The sequence below is a fragment of the Gossypium raimondii genome, chromosome 1 (genome assembly GCF_025698545.1).
Source record: "Gossypium raimondii isolate GPD5lz chromosome 1, ASM2569854v1, whole genome shotgun sequence".
NCBI lineage: Eukaryota > Viridiplantae > Streptophyta > Magnoliopsida > Malvales > Malvaceae > Gossypium > Gossypium raimondii.
Genome location: NC_068565.1, coordinates 23,804,008 through 23,818,408, shown reverse-complemented (window position 1 = coordinate 23,818,408; position 14,401 = coordinate 23,804,008). Strand labels below are relative to the sequence as shown.

The window sequence follows — 14,401 nt, the reverse complement described above, 5'->3', positions numbered from 1 at the left end:
GGCGTTACGAGGGTGCTAACCCTTCCTCGTGCGTAACTGACTCCCGAACTCATTTTCTCAAATTTCGTAGACCGAAATCATTTTTAAGGTGAGCCGATCGCACCACAATAAAGGATCGGTGGCGACTCCAGTTTTTTGTTTTTAAAGTCGAAAACCAAATTTTTGTTTTCAAAAAATGGTTTCGACAATATGTTTTCAATTTACAAATATTATAATTATGATGGTTGCTTGTATATATATAAAATTATATAAGCATGGTAACTTAAATGCCTAAAAATTTGTATTTTAATTAAAATGATTAAAATATACATAAAATTGTTTAATATTAAAAAATTCCATATAATATTATATATATTTAGTAAAAGTAAAACAAGTAATGTTGGATTTATATTATTGTAATAGTTTAACATATATATTTAACATTTTATTTTAATATTATATATATGTAATATTGCATTAGTGTTAATTAGAGATGGAAAAATTCAAATTAACTTATAGAATTCAAATAAAATCGGAGTTCTTTTTTCTTTTTTTTGAAAAGTGTAGGAGGAATGGTGATCATGGGCCGGGCCAGACCCAGAAAAAATTTAGGCCCATTTTCTAGGCCCGAGCCCGGCCCAACCTGAAAGAAAATTGCTAAGTCTGAGCCCGGCCCGACTCGACCATATTAAATTTTACAACACCAAAATAGAATAAAAAAATTTAAACATGAAAGTTAAAAAGTATATTTGATTAAAAACAAAAAAAATTATATATATTTAATATATAATTCGGGAAGGGTCGGGCCCGGACCAAAAAAGTTTTACCTGAGGCCCGGTCCATTTTCTAAACGGGCTTCATTTTTTTGTCCAAATCCATATTTCAGGCCTATATTTTTACCTGAATCCTCCCATTTTCTGGGCGGGCCGTCGGGCCGGGCCGGATAGCCTAACCCATGATCACCTCTAGGAATGGGTTAGATGGATTTTTCTACAGGAAAAAATTATGATAAAATTTAACTAAATTTTTTGAGTGATGAAATATAAAGTTGTAAAAATTTACGCCAAGCATAATTTTTAATTTTTTAAATTAAACATTCAATACATAAACAAAATTCTTAAAGTATATAAGGAGTGGGGTCACCTGCCTACCCCATTGGTCTACTATGTATACATGATTTAATTGCTGAAGTAATGCAAACCTATAGCAATGGGGTTTACCGTAGCATTGAGCATAAAGTGGTACCGAATTCAAAGAAAGAAAGGATGTCAGTAGCCTTTTTCATCAACCCTAAATTAGAAGCCGACGTTGGGCCTTCGCCTAACTTGATCAATCCAAACAATCCTCCATTGTTTAAAAGGGTTGGAATGGAGCAATACATTCAAGGTTTCTTCTCTCACAAGCTCAATGACAAAGTATACCTGCAACACATGAGGATCAATGATGAGGGAAACGACAACCCTGCTTGATTGATTTGAGTTAAAAACTCTAAAACTACGTCAATATGTATAATGAACAAGTTATGCGTGGTGTGAAAATAAATGCATCTTTGATGTTAAATATGTGATGCGAGCCAAGCTGCTTCTATCTTTAGGGCTTCCTCAAGAAAATATGGTATTTTTGTGTGTATCATTATAAATAATATGTGTCAAAAGTATGAGTATCTTTATGTATTTGATTGTATAATATATTTTATAATAAAATGAGTAAAGAATATGGTTGTTTGGGTATAATTGTGTATAGCAAATAACATACGATGAGCGAGCTCCGATTTAAAGTTTTATGACATTTTTTAGCTATAGTTAGAGAAAACTAAGAGTGATGATTAGTGGGTAATTAACCTCGATGATTTTAGATTTCTTAATCATATATATATATATACACACCAGCAATATAAGATTATAATATTTATATTCACTTTATAGTTTATTTTTACACATGCCACTTTATTTAAAGTGTTTATTTACAATTTAGGTAGATTACTCATTTACTCCTTAACTTTTAATATTTTCAAGTTATTCTGTGTTTTTGTTTATAATTTTTTATGTTGGATATAAAGATAATTTTAAATAATTTAATATTTTACTTAATTGAATTAACTTTTAATTTTATGATATTAAAATTAATAAATATTAAATTGCTAAGGTTAAAATATAGTTTTAAAAAAGACACATATTAATAATATTTATCAAATTAAATTTATATTTTAAATATATTAATATTTAATTGCATTAATTAATTAAAATAGAGCAAAGATAAATATAAAATTAAAAAATCAAAATTAATAATTTTACCATTAAAAAATTAATTTAATAATATATAAAATAAAAACATGTAGAAAATATTAATAATATTAATAATATTATTTAAATTATAATATATAAATATTAATATTCAAAACTTTTTTTTTGTGTTTGGTTTGCTTTTTGGGTGATTCTTTGTGAAAGAGTTTTTGGATAGGTGAAGAATTATGTCTGATTGTCGGTGTCTTGTTTCTTTTATTGCTTGTTACTGATTTGATAATTTTTGCCTTCTTATATCTAGAAAATGGATCGGAAAAAAAATGTGAAAGAGAAGAAAATATATAATTATTTTTATTCTATCATAGACTAAATTAACTTATTTAATTACGTAAAGGACCAAATTAACCCTAGTAACACCCTCTGAGGAGTTATTTATATATATATATATATTGTGAAGGCAAAATATTTATCAATGGAAGAAAAGTTCAAATACATTATGTTAGAGTTGGCAAAGAGAGAAGAAAAGAAGAATTCCTTATTATATCATAAAGAAATTCTACTTCAAATGTAGTATTATGGGTATTTAATACAGTCATGTACTCATACTAGAAGTAACAACTTCACCTAACAACTAACTGCTTTCCTTAACAACTAGCCAACTTCTTTAACAAACTGTACACTCATAACATGCCTCGTGCTTGGTGACTTTCTTTCCTTCCGTATCCTCATAACTGTTGGTGAGAACTTTAAGCTAACCTCTGAATTTGATGAATAATCCTATAGAAAATGGTTTAGTAAATATGTCTACAATTTGATCTTGACTAGGAACATGCCCAATTTAAAGTGATCCACTTGCAACTTTCTCCTTAATAAAGAACAAATCCAACTTGACATGGTTGAACTTAGAATGCAAAATAGGATTCCCTGCTACTACAATAGCAGCTGAACTATCGCACCATACCAATGCTTTGCTCTTAACTGGTACATACAATTCAGACAACAAGGACTGGATCCAGATTATTTCTATAGTGGCATGAGCAAGACTTCGATACTCAGCCTCAATTGTGGACCTTAAGAACACTTTTTGTTTCCCTCCAATAACACACAATATCCTGAAATTGACCATTAATCATCAACATCTGATCCCCAACTCGCATATGAATATCCTTCAAGTAGAAGTTTCAAAGTTTGAGTGAACCTTAACCCTTGATCTAAGGTATCCTGCAGGTAAAGCTAGATTCTTTTGATAGCTTTAAAGTGAAGATCTAATGGCTTGTGCATAAACTGACATACTTTATTAATAGAGAAAGCAATGTCTTATCTAGTGATCACAACATACTGTAGAGCACCTACTATGCTTTTACAAAGGTGTTCACCTTCAACCGGACTTCCGATGTGAGCTGACAAATGACACGTAGTTATCACTGGTGTAGGAGAGCCTTTCGTTCTGTCCATGGAAGCCCTTCGAAATAGATCAAGAATGTATTTATCTTAATTGAGGAAAAGACCATCTTGAGTATAATTAACTTCAATGCCCAATAAGTAACTCATCTTTCCTAAGTCCTTTAATGAAAACTGAACATTGAGCTTCTTGGCAAACTAATCAATTGCACTAAAGTCATTCCCAGTGGCAATAATGTCTTCCACATATACCAGAACATAAAGTAACTGGGACCCCTCATGATGAATAAATAGAGTACTATCAGCCTTTGACACTTCAAATTTAGCAGCAACAAGAAACTCCTTTAGCTTGTGAAACCAAGCTCAAGGTGCTTACTTAAGGCCATACAGAACCTTTTTTAACCTGCATACCAACTACTTACCATTCCTCCCTTTGTGCTCAAAACCTAGTGGTTGCACCATGTAAATTTCTTCATGTAGATCACCATTTAAAAATGCATTATTGATGTCCACTTGCCTGAGAGACCATCACATGGAAACAACAAGTGCAAGAAACACCCTAATCATTTTTCGTTTGACCACAAGACTAAATGTCTCCTGGAAATCAATACCTACCTCTTTAAGGTAACCATTAACCACCAGCTTGCCTTTCTATCTAGCCACCGAGCCATCATCATTCCTCTTTACTTTAGAAATTCGTTTACAACCTACTGCCCTATGGCCTTCAGGTAAGGGCATTAGATCCCAAGTGTGATTGGCTATTAAGGCATCATATTCTGTCTGTGCAATTGCCTTCCAAGTAGTACTTTTGAATGCTTCTTCAATGGACACAAGCTTATTCTCAGTTAGAATTGACAAGAACACCTTAGGTTTGAAGATTCAATTCTTCGATCGAGTTTGCATGGGATGTGAATTTAAAACCATACGTAATGGTGAGCCAAACCTGTTAATACTATCAAGACTAGCAAGTTGGTCACATGGAGAAGGAACATGAATAAAGGTTGATGGTTCTGGAAGATGACCCTCAAGAGGAGACCTAGCTACATCAGTTGGTCTAGAATGAGAACTTACTATAGAAGAAACTCAAGGTGAATGTGCCAAAGGGAAAGCTCTGGCTGATCTCAATGAGGAATTGGATGTACGAGTACACAGCTAAGATACAACCACAGGGACATGCGACTGTTGGTGCAAATGCACAATAGAGCCCAATTTAGAATGGGAAGTGAAGCCATTCTGAAAAGGAAACTTAAACTCGTCAAACATAATATACCGAGAAACAAAAATTTGACCGCCTTCAGCAAGACACTTATAGGCTTTTTGATTGGCACCAAATCCAAGAAAAACACACTGTTAGGATCAAAACTAAAGTTTGTGTTGATTGAAAGCCCTCAAATAGGGGAAACAAGCACACCCAAAGACTTTTAGTTAGGAATAAACAGATTTAACTTTGTAAAGCTTCTTATAAGGATTACTTCCTTGTAGGACAGTGGTAGGCTACCTGTTGATCAGATGAACTGCATGAGAAAAGGCTCGTGACTAAAATTCCAGAGGCATAGATACTTAAGCCAAGAGAGTGAGTCCCATGTCAACAATCTATCTATGTTTCTTTTCAGCGACTCCATTCTATTCAGATGTATGTGGACACGTGACCCTGTGCTGAATACCAAGCTGAACGAGACCGATACTCTCCTCCCCAGTCACTTTGAAGCATTTTGATGGAACAACCAAATTGAACCCAAACAAGTTTTTAGAAATGAAAAAAGCAGTTGAAAACCTCAGACTTACTCTTGATAAAGTACAACCAGGTATACCTGCTATACATGTCCACAAAGGAAACATAATATAGGAAATTATTTGATCACATATGTGTAGGTCCCCAAACATCAGACACAACTAATTCAAAAGGTAATGAATACATTATTTTTGAAGAACCAAAATCTAACTTGTGAGCTTTGCCTAGTTGACAAGCTAAACACATATGAGGTAAGTTGTTGTTTCTGAAAGAAATGTTAGAATCACGCAAAACATAAATCGGAGTGTTATTGCAGAGATGGCCAAGTTTGTTATGCCATAACTCTACAGAAGATACAAGGTGAGCATTGCACATAAGCTTTGATCTTAATCCTCGAACATCAGTAGTTGAGTTGGAAGTGGCATGAGAATTATCAAACCTACATATAGCCCACAGCAGAGTTTTTCTTGTCTGAATATCATTCACAAAGCACAGAAATGGATGAAACTTAAAATAAACTCCATTTTCTCTTGCAAACTAACTTATTAATAGAAAGTTCTTACACACAGTAGGAACATGAATCACATTCTTGAGGTGCAAAATCCTAGGACAAGTCAATAAAGTAGAAGACCCTATGTTAGCTATAGATACAGACTCACCATTTCCCATAGACATCTGACTTGTACCTGTACAGGGTGATCCATTGGTGAGATTAGCCATGCTAGGAGTAATGTGATTAGTTGCTCCTGAGTCAGGATGCCATGTCTGATCACCGGTGATAGAAGAAGGATCTCGAGGAGTGTTCTAAGTGGATAGAGAGTGAGTCTGTGAAGATGAAGGATTTGAGCCATAACAATGAGACATGGTAGAGAAAGGAGGTGCTTGAGTAGGAAAACCTTGGCCATTAAGTTGATGATAATTGATTGTCATCGAATAGCCTTGATCAAAACCAGAGAAATTTTCATCAAATCTGTAATAACAGTTTTGAACCACATTACCAATTTTTCCACCCAATTGGCACTATGGTTAAGAATGAGACCGACCGCGACCATTACCATAAGGTCTGCTACGAGACTAGCCTCTTCCTTACCCTCTATTTACATGCCTAAACTCCTGAGAATAGCTTTTGGAGTCCTCAGTATGTTTTGGTCTGGTCAGTTCATATTGTTTCTAGTGAGATGCCAAATTTGCCTATAAAAGGACTTCTGTTAGGAGAGCCAACTGTCTTGCTTCTCAGTCAAGAAACATCTTAGTCAGTAAGTTAAGTGACATAGGAGTCACTGAAGCTATCACATGGATAGATTCATATTGCATCAAAAGACCTGCTAGAAGAATGCTGACTTGTTCCTAGTCAGTCACCATACTTCTAGCTGCAATCAAACTATCACTCATATCCTTTACTTTGAGCAATACTCGTTGATAGTAAGATTTGCTTTCTTTAAAGAATATAAAGCATGATGCATGCTCGAGATTTTGACATTGGACTTTGCATCAAACCTTCTTTCAATTATTGTCCAAACTTCAAAGCTAGTTTTAGCCTTTGTGAGATACACCAATACATCATATTTGACTGTAGACAACAACCAAGAAGCTAAAAACTTATCCTATTTCATGTGGACAAGAAAAGCTAAATTTTCAATTAACTGGCCCTCGTTCCCAGGTACAAATTGAGAAAGAACAACAACCGTGCCCAACATATACCCTTCAAGATCATATCCTTCAAGAATCAATAGAATTTGATGCTTCCATAAAATAAAATTATTTTTACCAAGTTTGATCGTGTCATGTTTTGAGAAATAATGAACCGTTTGCAAAGCCATGCCACCATTATCTTGAGAATGAACTGCATTCCCAGTGTTGGAGGAATGACGAGGAGTATCAACAACTGGAATGTCCTCTGTAGCCATGAAATCAGAAAAGAAGAAAAAAACTATTATACTGAGAGAAACCTAGCTCTTGATACCATTTTAGAGTTGGAAAAGAGAGAAGAAAAGAAGAATTCTTTATTATATCAGAAAAAAGATTCTACTTCAAATGTAGTATTATGGGTATTTAATGCAATCACGTACTCAAACTAGAAGTAACAACTTCAGCTAACAATTAATTGCTTTACTTAACAGCTAGCTAACTTCTTTAACAGACTAGAAATAACTTCTTTAACTTCTTTAGCAATTAAGTACTCAAAGGTGAGGGTAGAGGTGATCATGCGTCGGGTAGGATTTGGGTTGGCTTGAAATATGGGTCGAAAAATTTGCCCAAGCTTAACCCACAATATAATAATTAAGTCCAAGCTTAACCCGATCCGACCCATATTAAATTTTTAGATTATTTTGTTGAATAAACAATTTTAAAATACAATATATCAAATACACTTTAAAACATAAAAATATAATTTTTTTTGTTCATCAATGATCTATCAAGTCATGAGTTTTGACTTGACAAAACATTATTCTAATGTTAATGAAAATGTTATGATTCATTATATATTTACTTAAGCTCAAAGGTGAGGGGAAGTCAGAAATTCGATGTTGGAAGAGCAAAAAATAATATTTTAAAAGTTTGAATGAATAAATGTAAAAAGAATAATTTAAATACAACTTAAATTGAATAATTTATAATGGAAAGGAACTAAAATTGCAATTATATCACTTCGCTTAAAGGGCCCATGCTCGCTGTTTATCCCTTCTAGTTATGCTCTAGCTTGAAGGTGTAGAATTATAGAAACATAAAAAATATTATTTATTGATGTGTTTAGTAGAAATAATAAAAATAAATAAAAAATTAATTCTATTTATTATTTGGTATATATTGGGGATTAGCCCGTATTAACAACAAAGTAGTAAAAGTGAAGAGGAATGGATACAAATATTTTACGTGGAAAATCCTTAAAGAGGGAAAAACCATGAGCAAATGAGGTATCAACTTTTCGCTAAATGAGTAAACAAACGAGACTACAATATGGAGAAAATTAACATAAATGTACTAAACATATATTACCCAAAACCCCAAATACAAAGCTCAAAATCTCAAAGAACAAATTGGTAAACAAAACCCTAAATCTCATAAAGCATTCACAAAAGGCATATAAAATTATCTCCATAATTACCACGAAACTCTCACCAAAACTCATATGCGACTACATCTTGTCACCCTCAAATAAAATCCATTTAAATAGGTTTAGATTAGAGTTCTAATCATATTAAAATATCCCTGAAATAATTAGAGTCCAACGGGGAGAAGCAGTCTTACTTGAAGTCTAAAATGCGATTGCCAAATGGGAGAACACGCCATGAAATCGTGATGCCTTTTTCTCCTCGTGGTGACATCTCGAGTCGTGTCATCACGATGTCGCCATCTGTTTATCCAGAAATACTAGGCATACCCCACAAATCTCCACCTTGATTCGTATTTATCATGCCTCCTTTTCCATGCGCCGTCATGGGCATAACTCGATTTTGCAAAATATCAAACAAGCCTAAATTGTGCTCGAACTTGGAAACTAAAAGACTCCTAGTCTTCAAATCAAAGTTGTATAATGCAACAAGGGCCAGTAATATTCTAACAGGAGAGACTCTCTCCACCTGATTGTAACCCTCTACGACCAGCATTACCTCAAACACTCTGTGAACAACTCAAGTCTTAAAGAAAAAAAGTAAATGATATTCTTCTCTAAATCAAGCACATGTTTGATACCTGACATGACTCCACCTTCAGCTGGATTATATGTGGAGAACAACGAATCATCACCCTTGTCCTTAGGCACATCAACTACCTCTGTAATTATCCGAAACTACCAAAATTGAAATTTATGATCCAGTCAAACTTCTCGATATATAAATTTTTTGTTGTGTCACTGAACAAAGTTGATCTACGAAAGCTGAACCTAACTTTGATACCAATTTGTTAGGGATCAACTTGTATAAACAATAAGCAAGAAAAGGTAGAGAAGATAAAACACAAATACTTACGTGCGAACCACTTTTGTGCCTCAATCCGATCCTCGTGGGAATGATACTCACTCATCACTTTATTACTTGATTCGACATGTATACTTTCAAAAATCGCATATCATTTCACATGCGACAAGTTTTTGGCACCGTTGCCGGGGATCGGCAATTTGTTGCAAATTGGTTTTGTTATTTACTTAGTTATATTAGTTTTATTTAACTTAGTTATATTTTTTCTATAGGTTTTCCATCAGTGCATGATAAGAGGCATCCCTGCTAATAAAAAATATTCTTTTGTCCTAGAGATTGAAATAACTTTACAAAGAAGGTGGAAAGAATTACGAAAAATGGCCAGAAACGAGAATGATCCTAGTTTCAATGAAAATCTGAATGGTCAAGATGCTAATCCTCCTATTCGTCAAGTGATGGAGGACCAAGACAGACCCATTCGAGAGCATGTTGTGCCAATTTTGGATAATTTGGATCTAAGGATAGTAGGTCACAAATACATGCTCAGCAATTCGAGTTGAAATAGGTAATGTTTTAGATGTTGCAAATAGTAAGACATTTTAGTGGATTACCTACTGAAGATCCAAGATTGCATTTAAGACTTTCTCTTAAAGGTTTGTGACTCGTTTAGATAGCAGGGTGTTCTTGAAGACGCTTTACGACTTAAACTATTTTCATATTCTTTAAGAGATCGTGCAAGAGCATGGTTCAATGCTTTGCCTTCGGGAGTAGTGGCATCATGGAATGATTTTTGCCAAAGGTTTTTGCTACGGTATAATCCATCGAACATGAATTCCAAGCTTAGAAATGACATCACATCCTTTTGGCAATTAGAGGATGAAACACTATATGAAGCTTGGGAACGATTTAAATACTTAATTTGGAAATGCTCAATGCATGGATTTCAACACTAGACTCTGATGGAAATATTCTATAATGGGCTGAATGCATATACAAGGATGGTAGTTGATGCGTCCGCCAATGGCCATTTGTTTGATTAAACTTGTAATGAAGCATATGAGATTTTGGAAGAATTTCTAAAAGTGATTATCAATATCCGAAAATGAGAGTTGGGGCAAGTAAGAGAGCTCCTGGTACCATAGAGCTTGAAGTAATCACTTCGTTGACAGCTCAGGTATCTTCTCTAGATAATATGATTAAAGTAATGAAAAATTTAACTGCAGTCCATAAGATGAAATTAACTGAGTTGTCATGTGTTTTTTCCAGTGAAGACTATATATTTGATGAATGTGCATCAAACCCAATGTCAGTGTACTACATGGGTAATTTTAACAGGAATAATAACCCCTATTCCAACACTTAAAATTTAGGGTGGAACCAGCATGCGATTTTTAGTTGGAATAATCCAGGTGCGGAGAGTTCACACAATATTGCAAGATAGAATATCCCCAATGCATCGCCTGGTTATAATTATCCTATGTCGAGGCAAAATGCTTAACAAGGTCAGGTATCATCTTCAAATTCTATTAAATCTTTGCTAAAGAATTATATGCCCAAAAATGATGTTGTAATCCTGTATCTTTACGAGCTCTTCAGAATCAAGTGGGGAAAATAGCGAATGCTTTAAATTTGAGGCCATATAGAGCATTGCCAAGCTATACTGAGAATTAGAGAATACAAGGGAAAGAGCATTGCAAAGTGATTAGTCTCAAAGGTGGAACTCAATTGAATGGTGTTGTTAAAGATATCACAAGAGAAAAGGACAACTCAAGACTTATCATGAAAAGATCTTGAAATCAACTAAAAAGCATACAACATCTGAAAAGGATAAGTAGAAAAATGTTATGGTAAAATCAGATCATGTTGCCAACAAAAATGCCATAACAAAAGAACATCAACAACCTGAAGAAAGACCACTTCTACCTTTTTATTAGTGATTTCCTAATTATTAACAGGATGTTCAGTTTAAAAGATTTTTGGAGGTTTTGAAGCAACTCCATATCACTAAACTGCTAATAAAAGCTTTGGAGCAAATGCCCAATGACGAAAAATTTATGAATGATATACAGTCAAAAAAGCACAGATTGGGAGAATTTGAAATTGTTGCTCTCACAGAATGGTGCAAGACAATGTTGATGAATAAACTACCTCCGAAGTTGAAGGATCCGAGGAGTTTCACTATCCCCTATTCAATTGGAAATCATTATATTGGTAAGACGTTATGTAATTTAGGAGCAAGTATAAATCTAATGCCTATGTCTATTTTCAGAAAGCTACGAATTGGGAAACCAAGACCTACTACTGTTATGTTCCAACTAGCTGATCGATCTTATGCTCACCCGAAAGGTAAAATTGAAAACGTGCTGGTAAGAGTAGATAAATTTGTTTTTCCTACAGATTTCCTTAATTTAGAATTTGAAGCTGGCCGAGATCTATCAATTATCCTTGGAATATCTTTTCTTGCTACAAGTAGAACTTTAACCGATGTGTAGAAAGGTGAACTGACCATGAGGATGAATGATCAGTAGGTGACATTCAATGTATTTAATGCACTAAAATGTGCTGATGAGAATGAAGAATGCCATGTCATTGGCTTGATAGAAACAGTAGTAGAAGAGTTCACGAGATTTTGCCACAACAATTCTAATAGTGATGAAGATTCATTTGAGCGGAGACCCTTGTGCACTTTCCTGGAGCAAAATAGACCTTTCAATTTTGATGAAAAATGTTTGGTAGGTCATGTATATCCATATGAAGCTATTGATGTCAAGGACATGAAAACGGGGGACACATTTAAAGTTAATGGACAACACTTAAAGCACTCTGGGGTGCTCATTTAGAGTGAGACAAATAGGCCATTGATCTTCGAGATGTTTAACTTCAACATCTTGAAAATTCTTTTTATTTTTATTTCATTTTGTCGATTTAAATTTCTCTTAGTTATTTCATTTCCCTTGTTTAATAAACTACATGAAGGGAAGGGGTCGGTGACGCCGAGCTTGTTGAGATGAATCCTGCTAATGAAGAGAATGCACTCAAAGCACCAAATGAAGAACTAGAGAAAATAGAGTTTGTCAGCATTAAGACTGACCATGAGGATGAAGAGGAAGCAAATTCCTTAGTTGCACCACATATGGGCAACACTGTATCGTGACATTGATCGATTGATTGATAAGCTCACAAAGACCAACAAGGATGGGGCTAAATTGACCCCAATGAAGAGGAACAAAAGGTACGAGGTTGCTACTCGTAAATCAACCCGTTGGATAGAATAAAGCATCTACTATACAGTCCAAGTAACGAAAGTTTTCTTTTTCTTTCATACATATTGCATTGCATATATTTTGCCATGGCATTGTTTGTATATAAATAGTTCACATATATCTATTCATGAATTGAGGACAATGCATCCCATAAGTTTGGGGGTGTATTGTGCATTTAGGTTGCATTTTATAGAATATGGATGTTTTGCCACTGCATTGCAACCATTGAAGTACTGTTTTTTCTATAAGAAGTACAATTTATACTTATGATGTTCGATGATGAGTTTATATTTTTCGATATACCTAGAACATATGACAGTGGATTGGGTGAATTTATCTTAGTTTAAGATGCTTGAAAATTAATTCCTACAAATAGGATGTTTTATACTTAGTGTGTTTGTTTTATTAGGGGGATATAGTAGCTATCTTTTAATGAAATTAGGGATTTTTAAAACCAAGAATTAGTTATATTGCCACAACATTATTTAAATAAGGGAGAATATAGATATCTTAGTAATGAATTATATGAGCAAGTACTTGATCGATACTTGTAGTAGACTCTAGACATAGAGCAACATTCATACATAAGGAAAACAATACAGGGTACCATATTAAGGCCTATAGACACGGGCAGGGTAACTTAAGGTTTTTGCTCTCTAGAGAAGCAAATCATTTTAGAACTCTTTTGAGCAGTAAACTGAGTATGATTTTGTTGAGGCATTATTAAAAGTAAGGGTAGATTCTTAGTAATCCAAAGCTTCCAAATCAACATCATATATCCTTTATTCTTTGCCGCCGTATCTTTACCATATCATTCTTACTTATTTACTTGATCATTTACATAATATTCCCATAGGAATTCTCATAATTTTTATTACATTTATACTCTTGTTTTGCCATAGCATTTCCAAGTATTCATTAATTCCACATACTGCGTACATTATTATTCCTTTTAATTGCCACTGTAGACTAACCATAATTTTACCATAGCATTAATCACATATTATTATAATAACTTGACCACTTTTGTGCCTCAATCTGATCATCTTAGGAACGATACTCACTCATCACTTAATTATTTGATTCGACGTGTGTACTTTCAGAAATCGCATATCATTTCACACGTGACATATAGCAGTTGTTAAAACTATTAAAGTAAATAAAAAATGGAAAATAAAATCCCAAAATAATTTACAATCCAAAAAGCCCGAAAAGTCCATAATAAACACATAGCCTTTTATTAACCATTTTATTTCAGAGAAACCAACTCGAGCTCCTATACGCCATTCGATCCTATGTTTGTTTATTACCTGAGAGGATAAAAGTAAAGGTGAGCTAACAAGCTCAGTGTGTAACTCAGCCCAAACAAATAGAACGAAATAGATACAATCATACTAATAGATCCAAGCACAGTTATAGATGCAGATACAAATACAAATTCAAATACATATGCAGATATAGAAATAGGCACCAAAACAGATCCTACCTCCATCCGATACACATCAATTAGGGTAATTAAATACCCATCTAACCCCACATACCTATAAGTGAGTGTGTGTCACTTTTCAAAATAATGCAAACAAGTTGCCAGAAATAATGTGTTAAACCACCCGAATCAGAAAAGTTTGGTCAAGCCAGTAGAACAGATATGTGGTTAAAACCACCAAAGAATGTAGATCATTAAACTGCTACACTTCCTCCATCACATCATTGTCCCACCCCAATGCACATGCAAACACTAATCAGATAACAGATGCATATATATCATACATGTTATACATATCAGAACATACTATCATTCTTTCAGAATTTGTAATAACATAAGTAAAATATCAGATTTCATAATTTAATGACATACAAAACACA

The 14,401-nt window shown here is 33.9% G+C and overlaps 1 non-coding gene across 1 annotated transcript; it reads right to left on the bottom strand.

Moving 5' to 3' along the window:
* Nucleotides 1–10,108: 10,108 nt before the first annotated feature.
* Nucleotides 10,109–10,215, bottom strand: LOC128032734 (small nucleolar RNA R71). The gene has a single exon (XR_008189027.1). It is a non-coding gene; the product is annotated as a small nucleolar RNA R71 (small nucleolar RNA).
* Nucleotides 10,216–14,401: the final 4,186 nt, after the last annotated feature.